At 39.8% G+C, this 19,091-nt stretch overlaps 1 protein-coding gene across 1 annotated transcript in view; it reads left to right on the top strand.

The window, feature by feature from the left end:
* The first annotated feature begins 3,007 nt into the window (after positions 1-3,007).
* Positions 3,008-19,091, top strand: part of LOC136115456 (leukemia inhibitory factor receptor) — an 84,706-nt gene continuing 68,622 nt past the window's right edge. Inside the window, exon 1 of the mRNA XM_071802581.1 lies at positions 3,008-3,253. The gene's annotated coding sequence lies outside the window, so the exon portion shown is untranslated. The remainder of the gene's footprint in view (positions 3,254-19,091) is intronic.

Consider the following 19,091-nt stretch of genomic DNA (forward strand, 5'->3'; position numbering starts at 1 on the left):
ATATTATTATATATAAAATATCATACTAGAAGATTATGGATTTAGGAGGAATTGTCTCCTCAAACACACAGTTTCCAAAGTAGAAGACTGAATTAGTCTTAAAGACTGTGGCTGCTAAGACTGCATCTTGTCACTTCTTTGTGTGTACCCACAGGCCTTCATTGCCTTGACCAGCCTCACCAGAGGCCTCCACCCACACTCTACTCTTGGAGCCAGGTGCCTTTTTTAAGCTCATGTCAGGGGTTTAGTCCCTGATGGAGGTATGCTGTAGGAATACTGATCTCCAACTCAGCCACAGCGCAGCCTAGCAGTGGGTCCCATTCATCCTGACCTGCAGATCCACTTGCTTGTTTGTTCTCAGATCTGTCTCATCACTGTGAACCTGCCCCATGATCACTCAGCTGTGTCTTGCCTTGGATTGCCCTGGTCAAATCTGACCCTGGTCCTGACCTATGGATTTACTTCCTGGCTTGACCTCAGAGCCGCTGTATCACCATGAACTTGTCTGATAATCTGGATGCTTTTTTGAACTTGGCTACCACCTCTCAGTCTGTCCTGCACACCTTGCTTGGGCAATGTGTGATCCAGGCTTCTGTTGGCCTTTTATTGTATTCAGGTCCTGAGTCCCCAACCCTCACTGTACACTGAAAGATCTGTCCAAAGCACAGTTACCCGTGTTGCTTCTCCAAAGTACTCTGTTCAGATTACAGGAAAGTTCAAAATATCTATGCTACATTTCCAAGACCCTCTAAAAGGATGTAATTTCAATCTCTTTTCTGCATCTCTGCAATCTCTGTATTGCACAGAGTTTATTGTGTAATATTTTAATACTTGGTAATGCATTAAAATACTCCAATATGGAATACCTCTGTATTCTTATTAGCTCATATGGAGCTATAACCAGTGCATCCAAATTCTTGGGCTGAGTACACTTCTAGGAGATACAAAAATGAAAAATCTGTTTCCCAAAATGGCTTTACACAGACGTGATATATCAGCTCAATTGAGCTAGAAGGTCTCTAGCAGTATGTTGTGTTGTGCAAACCTGACATCCCAAGTTTTCCATATTACTAATGGATGTAAGTGTCATATAAATATTTTAGTGTGAAGATCTCTCTATGTAGTTACATTAATGTATGTGTTTACCCAAGGGTGTCACAGGGAGGACTTGCTGGCTGAGATGTATATTCTTCGCTAACAGATCTGTTGAAAAGAGTCGTACATGAATGAGTGTTTCCTGCAGAGAAGAATACAGATTTTCATAAAGTGTGGATTGTGAATGGATGATCCTCATTCATTCCTCATGACTGAATTAAAATTGTATTAATTTCTCCCTAAGAATGTAACTTTAGAGACAATTTGGCCTCTGTTCATGTTAAAAGTTATATCTGTTAATGGTAAAAGACTTCCAAAACCTCTTGGAAGGAAGGAAAGTTAAATAGTTGATTCAGAGGCCTGAGCAAAACAAAAACCAGCTTAGTATTGTTTTAAGGAATGAATGAAATATTGAAGACCTTCTTAAATTTTATTAGATCTCAGACAAACTCCTGGACTGCAGACAGTTTGTAGTGTTTTGGTTTTTTTTTTTTTTTTCCAAAATAAAATTGGTTCAATTACAGTCTGTGCCATTCCTCTACAGTCTATAATTCAGGTGTCATTGTGCTAAAATTAGGCTATGAAAGGATCCAAATAAATGTGTCCAGTTTTAATATAACTACATCCTTTACTCATATTTGGCATTATTAAGGAAGTAACTGGTGTATAAATACCTAAATATATCGAGAAGTTGGGGTTTGGCTGTAAATTTTGCACAGATGAATAGCAATTTTTTTTCTTTTTTCCAAATATATAACTCTGTATGTGCCTGTATATAAGTAAGGCAGCTCCATTGGTATAGTCAGACTCCTACAGCTGTAGTCTTTCCTACATGTGTGATACCAAGAACTGTGCTGATACGATGGTACAAGTTGCTCAGATGAGATGAGGGAGATTAAACTGATGGCTGTCTACTGGCAAGTGGTTGAGCAAACTACTGTCTGTACTTGAAAAAGAAATTATGATACAGAAATATGACAACATGGCTAATCATTTTGAACAGGGAAAGCAAAAGCTTGCCTGCTCCCTGAATAATGTCAGACTATTCTGGGAATACTCTGGTTTGACTCTGAAAGCTGTGGCTTCAGGAAGCACAAAGTGAGCAGAAAATAAAGAAATAAAAATACACACATTCCCACACATTCAAGCAGAACAGGGAAAAATAGAAAGGGATAAACACTGAGTTCCGTTTATTTACTTGGTTGTGAATGAAAGTCAGTGTTGCAGTCAATCACAACATGGGCCTTGAATTGTTTTTCAAAGAGGTGAGGCAGTCTTTGCTTAGAACTAGAAGAGAAGTACTGGTTTGAGACAACGTGCCTCAAGGAATGTGCCAGTCTTTCAGAATGCTTGTGCCTCATTTATGTCCTACTTAAGCCTGAAGCCTTAATTAAGTCTCTATTACTATGGCATTACTGGAGACTTCTAAATTTAAGTATTTGGGTCTAGTAATTATCCAAAGTCATTTAGGTCAGTAGCAGTTTCATGGACTTCAGAAAACTTGAGATCATGGCCTTCAAGAGAGTATTTAGTTGCTATGTACATATACACAAAAAATACACAATATATACATGATGCATGTATTTCTACAGAATAAAGCTATATATTACATACAGCTTTTCCATATCTACTAAACATTAGTAAAGAAGGTTAAGTATACCACATCTCTTTTCTTTTTTTTTTTTTCTTTTTTTTCCTTAAGACGACCTTTTTCAGAAATGAACAATCCGGTTTTTGCAAGTTAACTATTACACAGTGAGTTATTAACTTTAAACACCCTTAATTCCTGAAAACTATGTGGTAGAGACATTTTAGATTGGGGCAACTCCTCTTACATAAGAGAGTTTTTCTGCCAAGTTATTACCTCAGATGATCTTTATGGTGTAGGTGAATGTTTATACAGAGATTTCTCCTCCTCAGACAACAAAGGGCTACTGGAGAGCGCAGATGCCAAGCAAAAGCAAAAGAAGGAAGAAGGCAGTCTTGTGCTTGATAAAATTGAAGAAAAACATTTCCAAAAAGAACAGAGAAAGGAAGCCAAATGCTGAATGGTGATCCTGTCTCCTGTGGAGTCCTCCTCACTCCAGCTGCTTCCAGCAAAAGCAGAGATCTCCTGACACCTTGCAGAAGCTCTGAAACACCTGGCTGGCTCTCAAGGGTAAGTCTAAACTTGTCTATGAGTTCACTAGAAAAGCACTAGCATGTTTTTCTTTTTCCACCTGATTTTTCTTTCAGTTTGCCTAGAGAGGCTCTGGTCCACAGTTTCAGCTTCTCAGAAATTCCACCAAACAAACGCTGATACGCTTGGCTTGCAACTTAAAGTGCCAAGTTAAGCAGCTGTCCTGAAGGTCTTGGGCTCCCTTGGGTGCCTGAGGTTTCTATGTCCTTGCAAAAAGAATAGAGAAGACTACGTAAATACACACTCCTTTATTTTTCTGTTTTCACTGGTTTGCTGGTCTAGGAACAGCATGTACTAGCTAACAAGTTCTGCCCTGTACTATTGTTATCCTAAATTGCTACTTTTTGGTCAGACAATTAGATCAGGCAATTAGAGGGTTTTGTTGTTAGGCTCCCTTTTAACATGTATTTAGGTTATGGGCAGCCTGAAAAGACTACTGTGGGTGTCTGGCTAGATCCATACTATAGGGCTTAGAGCTACTCAGTCAAATTCTCTTTTTTTTTCCTCCAGGCAATAAAAATATTAGGGTGTCTAAGAAAGAAGAAAGTGAGGAGTTTCTCATGAAGCTGTAGTCAGACTATTAAGAAGTGGTAACTATGAATGAACTGAGGGAAGGCTGGAGAAATCCTACAGATGAAAACTGCTTCGGCCTTAAAAAAGAGGTGTGAGCACAAAAAGCTTTCAGACACTGGCTTGCTTCACACTCCCGCTGGATTGAGAATGCCTGTAATTGATTTCAAAGGGAGAGATCATGCCAGCATTTGCACAGAAATGCTATTTTTTGTATACTTCAATATGTGGGACCAAAGTTCTGGCCCTTCTGTAGCTTATGTAATGGAGTAATCTCCAAGGAAAGGGAAAATTGGCTGCTATATAGATGTGGAAACGCTCATTAATCACGGGATCAGCACTCTAAACATTTCCTGTTTATATCCAGAGTGACACTTCTTTAAATTACGTTGCCAGCTCCAATTTGGCACTGATGTCTTATTTTGTAAAAACAAGCTGTTATCAAATTTAACAGAAATAGAACAGTTTCCATGAAGAAAAGGATTCTGAATGGCCTTTGCTTCAGATCTTGTTTCAGAAAACAAACTTTCTTCAAAAGTTGTGATCCAGTCAACTCAGACTGAAAAACTGAAGAGAATCCAGTTGAAAAACATAAGTTTGGAGTTGTATTGTATTGTCCACTTCATGAGAAAAACAAAAATGAATGATTATAGAGATTTGCAATTGACTGGCTCAGCTAATGGTAAACGAGCCTCTGATGGATTTATTTCTAAAGAGAAACCGCAGTTGTACTGCTCACACACCCAGAAACATCCATTCTGATTCTTGTTGTTTGTTACTCATGCTCTTTCAGAATTGCCATGATCAACAGTTCTCTCTTTATAAGACACAGATTTTAGCATACTTGGGACCACTGCAGAGGTGCATAGATAGATTTTGCAGGGAGAAAGAAGGACAGAAAGAATTGGGGGCGGGGGGGAAACACAGATGGAAGCCAGACTTTTTAATATGCCATTTCTATCACTTGTCTTCAGCGTGGCAAAGCTACGCTTCTCAAGCTAAACGTATACTAGGAAATCCCCATACTAGGAAACAAAAATCATTCTTTGGCACTGAGTTTAACTGTGTCTATGCTGTTAAGCTATTTTGCCCTCCCAAACAGGTTGGATGTATCCAGACTGCCAGTTGGGACAGATTCCTGGAAGCATGCCTGGGCATTGTTTGAGAGAGCCCTACTTCGCCTTGGCCAAAGCCATACCCCAACATTCAACTATTTTGACAGCTGAACACTGAAGGCAGTTGATTTTCAATGTGCACACAGGTTTCCTGACACTATGTAGTTTACTAGTATAAACACAGCCTAATTGTCCCCTGGAATGTAACAACTATGGACACTATACCGAAAGAAAAACTGCAACAAAAGTTCAAATTTTAAAATAACCTGGGTTCAAGGATCTCTGTTAATCACAAAGTTTAATCTTGACACTCTGATATACCTCCTCTTCCTCCTACACATACCTAACCAGGGAAGGACCCATGTGGTAGGATGCTGGCAGGCATAGCTGCAAGCTCTGTATTCACTAAGACATGCGTGGCTTATAAAGGAAGAGGAAAAGGACTTTTTCAGGGAAGATAGTGAAGCAACACATCCAGATTCCAATTTTTTTCCCCTGCCTGTGTATCTGAGCCACCACATCAGTGCATGAGAACATCATTCCCCAATGTCAAACTCCCATATCTCTCACCCCTTGGAAAACAGGTGGGTGAGTAATTGACCTGAGACATGGTTGGTTAAAATATAGTAAATACCAGAACACTATGTCTGTTCCTGTTTCTTATCTGTTCTGCTGTTTCAGCACACGAAAGAAACAGACTTTAATGGCATATAAACTGTTAATGGAAGTGTGAGTCTCTGGTCATATTTTGTGTGAAGCAATTGTGATTCTCATTTGGTTTGCAAGGTAAAATCTCTTTAGCAGTCTCAGCAGAAAAGTATTCTTGATGCTTCAGTGTCTTGGCATTGCTAAATCAAGTCAGAAACATTTCAAGAAGGAAGGCTGAAGTTTAATTCAAGCAAATTCAGTTCAGTCTAATAGGAACTGTTTAAAATTCAGTGGGTTACATCAAAAGAGACTACAAAATAACTTCATCTAGTAATAATCTGTTAAGTGTTTTTAAGCTCAGGTCCCAAGATATGGCCAGCAAAGGAACTGTAAAATTTTGGCTTTCTGTTCAAGCTGTCCTAACATACATTACCCACAACAAAGCATTCAGCCTTTGCCTCTACAACACTGCCTTGTTACATGGCAGGGCCAGGAATGTAGGAATGTGGCTCCCAGCCAAGCTGGTGGGGAGAGAATTCCCTCAACCTGGAGGATTCCAGCTCTCTCCATGCCTGCATCTTTCGTTCAGCACTTTGTGCTGTTTGCAGTGTGTCCTTCTCCATGTTGCCCACAGCTGTTGTTCTCCCTCCTGCATCTGCCATTCTGGGTGGCCTTGTTGGGTTTGTACATTGCAGGCTAGCCAGGATGTGGCTACTGAAAGGGAAAATGCGGGGAAAGCCAGAGCTTGGCTATATGTGCATAATATCAAGTCAGACAATGTTCACAGGCTGAGAATACCACAGTGTTTGAGCTAAGGGAAGCTTTTTGTTTGCTTTTCCTTGCACTAGTGACTGGGTTATTTCAGCCTAATAGAAGGCTCTTTCTTTTATGCTCTGTGAATTCGATTCATCACAAATCAATTACAGAAAGCTTATAGGTTCTTCCCTCCTGCTTCTCCCAGGAAGGGCAGCTGAGAATAATTACTGATGAATAAACTCAGTAGCTTCTGGAGGACTGTATTCAGTAAGCTCCAAGTTTTCCCTTCTGCTTCAGACTCTCTTGTTAAAGTAGAGAGATGAATTTCGGGTTACATAGTAGTAGTAGGAGACCAGGTGTTTCACATTTTATCTTCACCAGCAGGCAATTCCTGCCTGCCCCTCTGATGTTCTCTGTAACTTTGAGAAGCATCATCACCCAAGGTCCTCTCAGGAGGTAAAGCCAGTCTCTTCGTTGATACAGAAATGGAGTTTTTCTTCACAGTTCTCGCCAGAATCTGAATGTACCAATTTCTGGGAAGTTTAGGGTTAAAGAAGTGAGTGTTTTGTTGTAAAGACAGTAACTGTGGTGAATATATGTTAAAGTTGACTAAGGCACACCTCTCCCTCTAAACTTAGTGGTAGTTTACAAAGGAATGAAACTAATCAGCAAGGATTTAAATTACATCTTTTTCCAAAGCCTGTTTATATTCTTTGCTTTAATCATACTTTAATTGGGCCAGCAAATAATAACATCATAATAACATTGTGCCAGATAAGCCACTTCAAAAACAGGAAGAAACAGAAATTGCAAACACTGAACTGGCAGAGAGGACTACCACTAGAGATTGCCCAAACTGGTGCCACAATGTCTGCAGACATTGCAGGGACACAATAGGAGACAATTCAAAGGGGATAGAAAAGGTTTTGGGGGCAGTGTGTTTGAGGAGGGGATGGAGAATCACAGCCTCTGAGATTATTTGATGTGCCTTATTTAAGGCCATGTTTTAAAAAGCATTTAAATATCTGAAGAGTCAGTTTGGTATCTGTGGGATTTCAGATGGGAGCACGGGATATAGATGTTTTTGAGATCTTGTTAGTCACCATGCTGCTGCTTTAAATACTGTAGGAGTATGACATTTTTAGCATGGTTTCTCAAAAGCACTTGGCTACACTGAGGGATGAAACAGAAAAATTTGAGGGATGCCCAATATTGTGTAAACACTGAGCAGGCTCTGTTCCCTTTCACACTGGTAGAGGTATGGAGGTCCTGTCCTCTGCCTCCATGTTCCCACAACCCGTTATTTAAAATCCCTAGGCCTAAAGGTAAATTTTGACCTACAGGAGATTGCTGCAACAAGTGATGGTTTGTTGCCAGCTTTCTAATTTCCTTTTCACCTTGCAAGAGTGTTGTGATGCATATTTGAGTTTGCAAATTGCTCTGGCAGGAAAACACTCTGTCAAGCAATATATCGTGTGCTGCAGAATTTGGTTTTAGTCCAAAGAGACAGAAAAGCAGCCAGAAGGAGGCAGAATTTTTTTTAATCCCCTGTATTTATGAATTCGTATAGAATGCAGCTACACTGGCCCAGAAATCTCCATATGTTGGACAACATGTGAATATGCTTAGTTGCTGTTTTTGAAACTGTATTGGAATTTTTCGCTTGTCATTGGCTCTTGCAGGTCTGACACATTCAGTGTCTGCAAGCTGAGAGAGGGGCAACAGTGAAGTTCAGGCTGAGCAAGGCAGATTGAAGGTATGCCTCTAGGTATAAATGGTGCCTAAGTCCTAGCACCTTCACCTCTTTAGATATCTGTGGCTGCAACAAGTAGATTAATTCACAAGGTATAGGAAAGGATACTTAGTTCACTGTAGTGTGTACAGCAGAGGAGATATGAATGTTTGTGCAAGAAGAATACACAGTAAATGCAGTGGCCATGGAGAACAACCTCTGCCTCATTATATGGTTATTAGCTAACTTCTTTAACTTAAAATTTCCTCTTAGTTAAACGGAGAACACTGGAATTTTGGAGTTTGTACATTCTTTCATCATTTAATGGGGCTTAGAAGGAGATGTGCTTAAGCTGCCTATAGAGTACGGACATAAAAGAACTGGCTGCTTTTTGTGCTAATTCAAACACTTGGAGCAGCTTTGATTTTTGCGCTTAGCCAGTCCCAACTATTATGTGTGAGGAGAGACCAGGTGCTAGCAGTTTAATTTTCTGCCACTTGCTAGCTGGCAGGATGCAGGAGGGCTTGGGCAAGGGAAAGTCAGATTTGTTGCCTTTCTTCTCACCTTTGAAGAGCCCACATGACTTCCAGCACGCATCATGTTCACTTTATAAAGAGAAGTCTTCTTTGGCAGGAAGATCAGAGGGGAATAGGCATATACCTACGGATTAACACATAGAGACATGCATATTATCTTGGAATTAAATTCAGTGTGTGTGTGTATATATGTACATATGTGCATCATTGTGTATATACATACACATAAAAGCAACAGTGTGAATATGTTTCCACAAGGAAAAGCAGGAAGGAATTAATAGCTGTCTACAATACAGGTATCCACAGCTGAGCTAGTCACTCCACACTTCCTTACAGTCAATGGTAAGAAACAGGCACTTAGCAGAGCATAATTCATCTTATCATCCAAAATTAATCACATTTTTAAAAGGTTGTTTCTGTCTTTCATCTGTAAAGGAACACAGGGCAACCTTTTTGGCAGCAGAGATCCGTGTTGCAGAGGTGTAACATGAAGTGAAACTAATCTCATCTTTCTTGTCTGAGCTCTCCAGAGTATTCCACATACAGTTTACCATAGAATGTGTTGCTTACAATGCTTTTTGTGTGACCTGAGTGCTCACTTGCTGAAAGCCAATGAGTAAACCCGATCTGAATCCAACTGAGAATTTTAACAGATTTCTCCACACAACAACCCCAGTATTTATTTCAATGGGTAGTGCTTCTCAAATGCAGTCTTCGGTCTAAGAGATCTTCAGTTTTTGGAGGCTTTTTTTTCTCAAGTTACATTTGTTTATTGATCTACATTACAACATGATTGCAGAGACAGTAGGGTTAGCACAATAAAGAGAGCTCTGTGCCATGACATGGGGCAAGGGACAGGAATCTGTTAAGCAAATATTTCTGCTAAAATTTGTGTTAGGAGAGAAAATGTGAAGGACTAGTTTAGCATAAAGCTAAATTTACTTAATGAATGAATGAATTTACTTAATCAGTAAAATAAGCAGAGTAGATGCCCATCTGCTCCATACACAACTGGCTAGAACGTTAGAGGGCATCCCCCATGAGTAGCTAAACAATCTATGTAATGTAAATGTTCACATTTCAGTAGCATCTACACTGACCACAGTTTTGCATAACATAAGGTGCATCTCTGAGATTCTTAGTACAATTCAGGTTGAAATAATGCAGAGAAAATGTCTGATGACACAAGCCTCGTTACACATCTTCTGCTTATTTATACACAGAGATAGGGACACAGGTGAAACACAGGGATTTCCTGAGGATACCCAGATTCACCCTACCTAGCTTGAGATGCTGAGATGCCCAAGTCACAAGTCTAGCTGTCTTAACTCACTGTGGAGTTAGTGGAGAGAGAGAAGGAGGAACCCCCAGAGACCAATTCAGATTTGGATTCAAATTGCTCTCAATAGATCCCTCTCTACACTGACTATAGAAGGATTCTAGAATAACTGAGCACCAAATGTGGATGCTCTGGTTAAATGGATGAATATAGATGCTATTTCTGTCAGCGTCTTAGTAGCCATGGCGTTTGTAGAATCCACAGCAAGTCCAGATTCAGCTCTGCATTTGGTAATTCAAGGGAACAGCATATTTTTCCCTAGTTACTCAAGCACTGATATATCAGTCAGCAGCATGTTGCTGTGTTTGCTGATAATCTCAAGACCTCTTTCCTGACAGTGCTGACAGAGGAGTACGTGGTGTAGATTTTCAGGCTGTACTAGCTAGAGAGAACAGTACTTACAAACAGTTTATTAACTCCACTTGCATTAGGTATTTACACAGAGGATGTTTACTGGCTGTCTTGGATGGAGTTGTTACGGCAAGTGGTTGCTAGGAGGCAGGAATGGATTCATCCTAAATAGAAATAACATGACATGCAAGTACTCTGTCCTCTGAAAAAAAGCCCAAGATATCCATCTAACCAGACCAAACCTGGTGGAGGTGCTACAGAAAATTTGAAAGTGTAACACTGGGAATGTGTAGATCAAGGCTGCAGGATCCTGGTTTTTTGCTTCTAGTTTTGATGATGCAATGCAAAAAACAAAGATAATGCTGCCCTGGATAACATTGCAAAGAACAAATGGAGATTCTGTCACATCTACCAGACTGACTAGCGAAACATGGTATATTGCCAGGAGCTAATGTGTTGGCCCTAGGAACATGTTTTTCCCCTTTTGATAAATGCTATAACCAGTGTCAAACAAAAGTCTAAGGTATCCTGCTTGGAAACACGCACTATGTTTTCTCTGTTATTCTTAGAGATTTTGTAAGGAACATTTATAATGAGGGAGTATGTGAAATTTCTACAAAACAGCCTTTTCATAGCATAAATATTCTCAGAGGTAATTTTTTGAGTTGTGTTTTTTTTTTTTTTTTTTTGGTGGGGTTGTTTGGGCAGACGTGTTGGTTTGTTTATTTCTTAAAGGATTGGAAGGCACTTTCACCCTCTTTTCCACCATTCAGTTGAATTAAAAGGGACTTCTAGAAACCTTTCCTCATCTAGCATGTTTGTGATGGGAAATAGTATTTCACTGACCACACAGGGTGCTCTTTGCTATTGTTGAAAATAAAAAGAAGCCTTGTGCAGTAGGTAGTAGAACCTAGATGGAACTACTGGAGAGAGTTGAGAGAATGGCCGCAAAGGTGATTAAGGGATTAGAGCATCTTTTCTATGAGGAAAGGCTGAGAGCTGAGGCTGTTAAGGCTGGAGAAGAGAAGGCTCAGGGAGTGATCTCACTGATGTCTATAAAAATCTGAAGGGAGGCTGTAAAGAAGATGGAGCCAGGCTCTTTCCAGAGTCACCCAGTGACAGGACCAGAGGCAATGGGCACAAACTGAAACACAGGAGCTTCCATCAGAACATGAGGAAACACTGAAGTGTTTTACTGTGCTGATGACTGAGCTAAGCAACAGGTTCCCGAGAGAGGTGGTAAAGTCTCCAACCTTGGAGACTGTAATAGCCATCTGGACATGGTCCTGGGCATCTGGTGACCTACTTGAGCAGAAGGTTGGACCAGGTGGCCTCCAGAGGTCCTTTCCAAGCTCAGCCATTCTGAATTTCTGTGTATGTGTGCCTGGAGAGCATCTATGGATTTGTAATTGTCAAAGCTCAAGGGAAGGAAGCTGCCCTTGCACGTGTGAGAGGTTGACAGCTGGGACATGGCAATCCTGGCTGTACATACAGATTAGTGGACAAGATGCTGGAAAGCAGCTCTGCAGAGAGGGATCTGGCATTGCCAGCCGGGTAGGGAGGTGATTGTCCCGCTCTGCTCTGCACTGGTGTGGCCTCACCTGGAGCACTGTGTGCAGTTCTGGGTGCCACAGCATCAAAAGGATATAAAGCTACTGCAGAGTGTCCAGAGGAGGGCCATGATGTTGGTGAAGGGTTTGGAGAAGAAGTTGCATGAGGAGCAGCTAAAGTCACTTGGTTTGTTCAGCCTGGAGAAGACTAAGAGGAGACCTCATGGTGGCTACAGCTTCCTCACACGGGAGGAGGACAGGCAGGCGCTGATCTCTTCTCTTTAGTGACCAGTGACAGAACCTGAGGGAACGGCAGGAAGACGTGCCAGGAGAGGTTTAGGTTGGACATTAGGAAAAGGTTCTTCCCCCAGAGGGGGGAAGCACTGGAACAGGCTCCCCAGGGAGGTGTCACGGCCCCAAGCCCGACAGCATTGAAGAAGAGACTGGGCAACACCCTCAGACACGTGGCATGAGCTGTGGGGTTGTCATGTACAGGGACAGGAGTTGGACTCGATGATCCTAGTGGATCCCTTCCAGCTCAAGACATTCTGTGATTCTGTTATTGTATGTTAGTGGTTAAGAGGTAACTTCCGGCTTATCCTTGGATGTCACTGTCCTTGCAAATTCTTGTTATCACATAGGGTAGCACCAGCTCTTGCAGGAGGTGGGATCTGTGGACCAAGTTGAGCCACATGCCTGCTACACAAGAGGAATAGCTGAGAAAAATTGTTTCACTGTTACCAATGTTGGGTTATTTGTTTGCATGACCATGAGCCAGCTTGCTTTGGCTTCTTTCCAACTCTGGGACCCGGCTGCCAGCAACCTGGTTTGGGTTCTGCAGATCATTTGTTTCCTTTTTATTTTAAATGTTGCAGACCCAGAAGGTTAAAAAAAGCAAAGGAGAAAACAAATTTAATAGCAATGATTAATACCAGTTAGGCAGAATAAGAATTTCTTTCGTATGTGGGATGTTCATAACGAAGCGTGTTTGGTAAAAACCTGGACTATATCCACCTATTACACTACGCTTGAAAGAAACTCTGTGCATGTAGGCTGCTCCTCTTTCTCAAAAGAAGCAGGCTGTGATCCAGGACATGTACCACTAAGAAGTCCTGCTGACTTTTGCGAAGTACCCTACATCGTTTCCATAGCCTTTCCCTTGCAAATTCATCAGATAAATAAGCCATAATTCTGCATATTTGATGGGAAAAAGTTTTCATAAAACTTTCAAATAAGTTGAGATTCTATTTGTTTAGACTCAACAGGAGAAAAGAGGTCATGTGAAAATGACCTAGGGCTAAATCATTTTTGGGGCCCTTGTATGAGAGAGCAACAGTCTTCTTACTGAGAAGAAGCAGAATAAATGTGGTAAAAGATCTTGTGTATATGGATGAAATAATTCTATAAGTGTTGGACCCAAACAGTCCTGGCAAAACACAACTGCACTTTTGCAGTCAGTTGCTCTCAGAAGTTACAGTTTTTGTGCACCTCAATTGTATCTTTTGTCAGGCATTGGAACAGGCTGCCCAGGGAAGTGGTAGAGTCACTGTCCCTAGAGGTGTTTAAAAAGTTTTTAGATGTGGTTCTTACAGACATAGTTTAGTCCTAGAGTTAGGTTATGTTTGGACTCAATTATGCTGAGGGTCTCTTCCAACTGAGATGATTCTATGATCTACATCCCTTGCAATAACAGGATCTTTCCTGTATGATACAAATGCCACATCCCAAGTTGTATCCAAAGACCTACACAAACAGTTGTGGTAGGGCTCCCTAATACAGAAAGCCTGTTTGAAGAGTCGGCAGAAAATCACAGAATCACAGAATGTCAGGGATTGGAAGGGACCTCAAAAGATCATCGAGTCCAATCCCCCTGCTGGAGCAGGAACACCTGGATGAGGTTACACAGGAATGTGTCCAGGCGGGTTTTGAAAGTCTCCAGAGAAGGAGACTCTACAGCCTCCCTAGGCAGCCTGTGAAATGAAAATGTTCTGTGGTCCAGAGTCCTCTGTTTTCAAACTCGATCTTTTTTTATATACACAACATGGCAAATATTGTTTCTCTGTATGCACTGAGAACTGTAAAGTTACCGGTGTTCGTGTAGGGTAAACACTTCCTGTTGGTATTTTAAAGCACATGGTGGCAGCCTTAAAATAAAGTACCCGCTCAAGAAGTCCTTTAAATAGCTCAGGAAGTATGATGAATTCTGAGTCTGCCAGTGACAACACAGGAAGAGGAAAGCCAGAGATTAAATAAGACTTTGGTAGCAGGAATAATGGTGGGATAATTTATTCTTGCAGAGGTTATCACATGCTTGACTCTGATATAGGTAGACTCTCAAGAATAAAGAGGAGAGTCTACCTTGATCAGTTACGGTCTTCTAATATGGAGCTGTTATTGTGGTAACAGAAACCACATTTACCTTGGTTTTGATGGCTTACTGCATGTGTATCTTTAATAGTATATTTCCAGAGAAAGAAGAAGAAAATGAACAGTGATTTGTAGGAAAGGGACAACATAGGAACATTGTTTGTCCTGCTGTCTTACACGAACACACTGACCAAAAAAAAAAAAAAAACCAAAACCAAAACCTTAGTAAAAAGATAATTCTGGCTACTTTTTAAAGAAATTTCCCTTACAAACTCAGAGCTTTGAGCCCCAATGTCCTTCATATGCTGGGTAGAAAAACTCTTGCTATCAGACACCATATTTAATTATAGTTTTAATTATAGTCCTACAACTAGAACAGTATTCCATATTATGGGGGAAAAAGCCTTATTCTTATTAGTAGTACATTGTTGCTATTAACGACTGCAGAGTCCAGATCCCTCTCCTTTGTCTGTTGATTTATGTGGGTGTTGCCTCTCAGAATTAGCTGATAATCTCATTATAGTTAATCCTGTTTGCTCCTTCTGCAAAACAATCTTGCCATGACTGGCAGAGCTCCGTTTTCCTCCTATTTCTCTTTTCCCTTTGTTATGTTCAGAGACATTCTCTAGAACACATGGACTTTCAGGGTGAATGTTTATCCTGTTTACTAGCTATAATTCCAGCCTAATCAAATTCATCTCTCTGCCCTATCCCTTTGAATAGATATTTTCTTTGAGCCAAACAGCATATGAGTATTAGCTGTAGCTCTTTCATGCTCAGTTCACATAACTGCACTATTCTGAAGTAATTAAAGCTTCTCCAATGACATTTTGGGTTTACATTATCTTTTAGGCCTTTAAAAAGTGATATCCATTACAAGGCTTCTTTTGGGGCAACAAAGTAAAGAAGACTCATAAAACTGAACATATTTTGGTAACTGGATGCTAAGATGCTTAATAAGGTAGATTCACTTAATCCTGGATATTTCTGAAGCATTACTAATCACAAGTATATTTTTGGTGACCAGCAGCTCTTGATGAGGTTACTAAAAGCACCTAAAGGTTGTTGAGGTGAATACAAGAACTAGGACCATACACACAGTAAAGAAAGGTGAGAAGCACAACCACATCTACCTATTTATCTTCTTAAGTGCTCATTGTATTCAACAATAGCATATCTGATTTGATGCAGATTTGCATAGATACGCTTCGTATTTAGTGCTTGTGAAACATGCTAAAGAAAATGAAGACTTCATGACTATTTGTATGACCTGGGCAGTGAATAAATATAGAAAATAAAATAAAATAAAATAAAATAAAATAAAATAAAATAAAATAAAATAAAATAAAATAAAATAAAATAAAATAAAATAAAATAAATTAAAATAAAATAAAACAAAATAAAATAAAATAAAATAAAATAAAATAAAATAAAATATAAAATAAACAGTGAATAAACCCCACGCTTACCCTGCATTTACATCAGACAGTATTTCCAGGCTGAGACAAACCAAAATATCCTTCAGACAATGTTTGAATATACTACTTGTGTCCCTGCACTGTTTGGCAGCTCTGCTTCTCTGCATGTGAGGAGCAAGATATCTTAGATAACAGCTAACAGGAGACAGACTTACCTGCCTTTTCCCTAAGTTAGTGCTTTATGCATTAACCTCATAGTCGTTACCTGCCCTGTGATGAAACAACATGCTGTCACCTCTGTTAGCAGCACGTCTATGATAACGTTTATTACCCAAGACTGGCAAACCAGGAAATTTAACATTTTGAGGTGTCAGTGTTTTATCTGATTTTCTAATTGAAGCTAGTAGGACTTGTTGACTCCTCTTCATATTTATAATCACTCTTGTGCCTTTAAACACTAAAAGCTTATACTATCTGCTCAGGTTTTATGGCCCACTCTACAAAACTGCACTTTTTTATTCATTAATATTGGGTTGTATTTATCTCAAGAATATAAAACCAGTAGAGACAACAGAGAGAATCTATCTGAAGAAACTTTCATTTGGTCAGGCAATAAATTATCTGCTCTTCCACTGAAGTCTTTGAAACTGTTTGACAGTTCCAATACAGAAGTACTGGCAGTAGGTGAGCGTCTTCTGCAACAGCAACATTCTTTTTTTTTCTCCAGTCTTGAGCACCTATGAGCTGGATAAACATGCAGCTGCAGAAGTGATTGCCCATTTTACACAGGCCACAGGATTAAGTAGTTCTAAGTTGTTTTCATGTTGAAAAATACATGAATAGAAATAGACCAAATATGATGTTGTAAGTATAGAAAATCTGAAAAGTAACACTGTTTGTTATTTTAGGATTTATAACATACTTTTCTTGTGTAATGCATACCATCTGTTTTGCAGATGGTATCTATTGTTCTTGAAAACCGTTTTGCATACTTGAGAGAAAACAAGTTTCACTCACCATTGTGTTTGGGTTTAGACAGAGGATTTAGAATACAGAAGGCATAGGTTTACCATTATGCTTGGCTGCATATGACCAAACTAATAAATGTAGATATTGGAAGTATGTATGAAAGTCTTTGGGGTTGTGCTATGCAGGGACAGGAGTTGGACTCGATGATCCTTGTGAGTCCCTTTCAGTTTAGGACATTCTATGATTCTATGACATTCTATGATTCCTGAAATTATCTTAATCAGATATTCTTATTCTGGAATTATGATTTTCAAAAATAAAGAAGATATTTCAGTGCACCCTGTTTAGCACAACAGATTTTGGAGTTAAAGAAGGCTCACAAATTCCCTAATGACTTCTTTCATACAATTCTAAAATCTATAATATAACTAGTTATACTGTAATTCTTCATCTGCACTAAACAGGGAAAGAATTACTGGGGAAAGTACTGCTCCATTTTGATTCAGCCCAGAAAAAAAGTAGATAAGATTTTGGGGCATTTAATAAGAGTAGTTCCATTCAAAAAAATCTTACCTTCGAACTTTTGGACCAAAAAGTGTGATATAAGACTACTTACAGCTTTAAAACTATAAATGTTTTAGGCATATTGGTAATGAGAAAATAATTTCAGCCTAGTTATACAAGCTGCAGTTTTGTTATTAAACAGTATCTCAAGATGCCCTGCTCGGAGCTGCCATGCAAGGCAATGAGTGTTGTTTATTCCTTATGATTATTTTGCATGAAGAAGTATCTTGAGCCTTTGATCAGGATCCACTGAACACACAATCCTCACCAGGAAAATTTTCAGACTAAATAGGAAAGATCATCCAATTGTGACAATGCAGAATCTCACTGAGAGAGAAGAGAAAAAGCCTCAGCACAGCCTCCAAAGTCACAGTAACTTATGAGGACCATTAAGTGCCTGTGTATTAGGGCCCATATTTCAGTACAAAGTTGCCAGTAGGAACTTTCACAGCAGAGTCAGTTGCCATGGAGCTGTCTAGCTGCTTAAAATCTTTGTGTTTTATTTTCTGCATTTAACATTTCTGAAGATTCTACTGTTAGGCCTCTGCATTTGGCTTCATTCAGAAGTCAGACAGCAAGAGTGGGTCCCTGTAAGTGGAAGAATTTGTTTTAAAACCTTACTCCAAATTATTTGAAGAAGAAATAATTTAAATCTAGTCCTGCCATCTCCCATTTGAGCACTTTAGTCACTGCACTTGAAAGCAAATAATTTAGGCTGGTAGATATTTCAAGCTGTTCAAGTTTTTCTGCTTCTCATAAAATGCTGAAATACAGCTTGGAGCACAGACAGGAATCCCAGTGCTCCAGAATAGTGTCCTAAATATCAAGAGACAGAAACAGTTCTATTTTTATAGCCCAAAGACTATTCCAATAATTTGCATGAAGAGGGATAACATGTACAGGAGAAATGGAGGAATTTTGCCCCATTTGACGTAAGAAAGATCTGCTCTCAAATTTGAACCAGAGGAGATGTCAGGTCACAGGCTGGGTGCTTCAATTAACAGGCTATTAAGTTATTAATGGAGGCCATTTTTCCTTGAGAACAGCTGATCTGCCTACAAATGGATCCAGCTGAGACACTGACGAGCAGAAACAGGAGGAACACATAAATAGACTCCCCCATCATGTGATGGGAAACATGTTCTACTAGATGGTACCAGTGTGGGGAGAAGGGAGACTGTGACCCACTCAGTAAGTACACATCCTCTTATTGCTTCCCTCTTGGTCAGCTCTAAGCAGATCGAGTACTCCTGGGTCTGTGTGTTGGCTTCTGGGTCTCCAGTTCTTAGGTCTGTCATAGACAAAATAGGTTGGATATTCAACCAAAGCCTGTTATTTCTGTCTAAGTGAAAAAGAAGTTACACATTCTTAATGATGAGACTGGTAATATTCATCATCAGTGATGTTTTCAGAGATTAACAACTTTGGATGGATGTAAAACTGAGCCCAGATCTGATTTTCATGCTAGTGTCTTGCACTTTACAAGGTCTCTTTTTCTCTACTCCTCTCTGGCCCTATGGAAATGATTCTTAAGCTGGAGGTAACAGATTTGCACTCAAGTATATCCTGTGGTTGTATTAATGTGTAATAATTTACAATAGGAATCCATTAGAAATGCAGCTATTAAAATGGCACAGGAAGTGTCCCAAGTACTTATCCATTTCAGAATTTTCCTCAGTTTCACTTGTTTCTCCCCTTTAAAATCTGAGAGCTTTTGAAGTGCAGAGTGTCATCAGAGCATATTCCCTGGGTACTTCAGGATGTTGGCATGTGAGGTAAAGGCTTTTTCAGACAGCTGCTCTTTTTTCTGTTGCCCTCTTGCTAATGCCAGCCTGTTTATCTCATGTCTGTTCACTTTTACCTGTAGGAGTCTTGCAAAATTCTGCACAGTTGCGCAGATTG

Source organism: Patagioenas fasciata, chromosome Z, assembly GCF_037038585.1.
Source record: "Patagioenas fasciata isolate bPatFas1 chromosome Z, bPatFas1.hap1, whole genome shotgun sequence".
Taxonomy (NCBI): Eukaryota; Metazoa; Chordata; class Aves; order Columbiformes; family Columbidae; genus Patagioenas; species Patagioenas fasciata.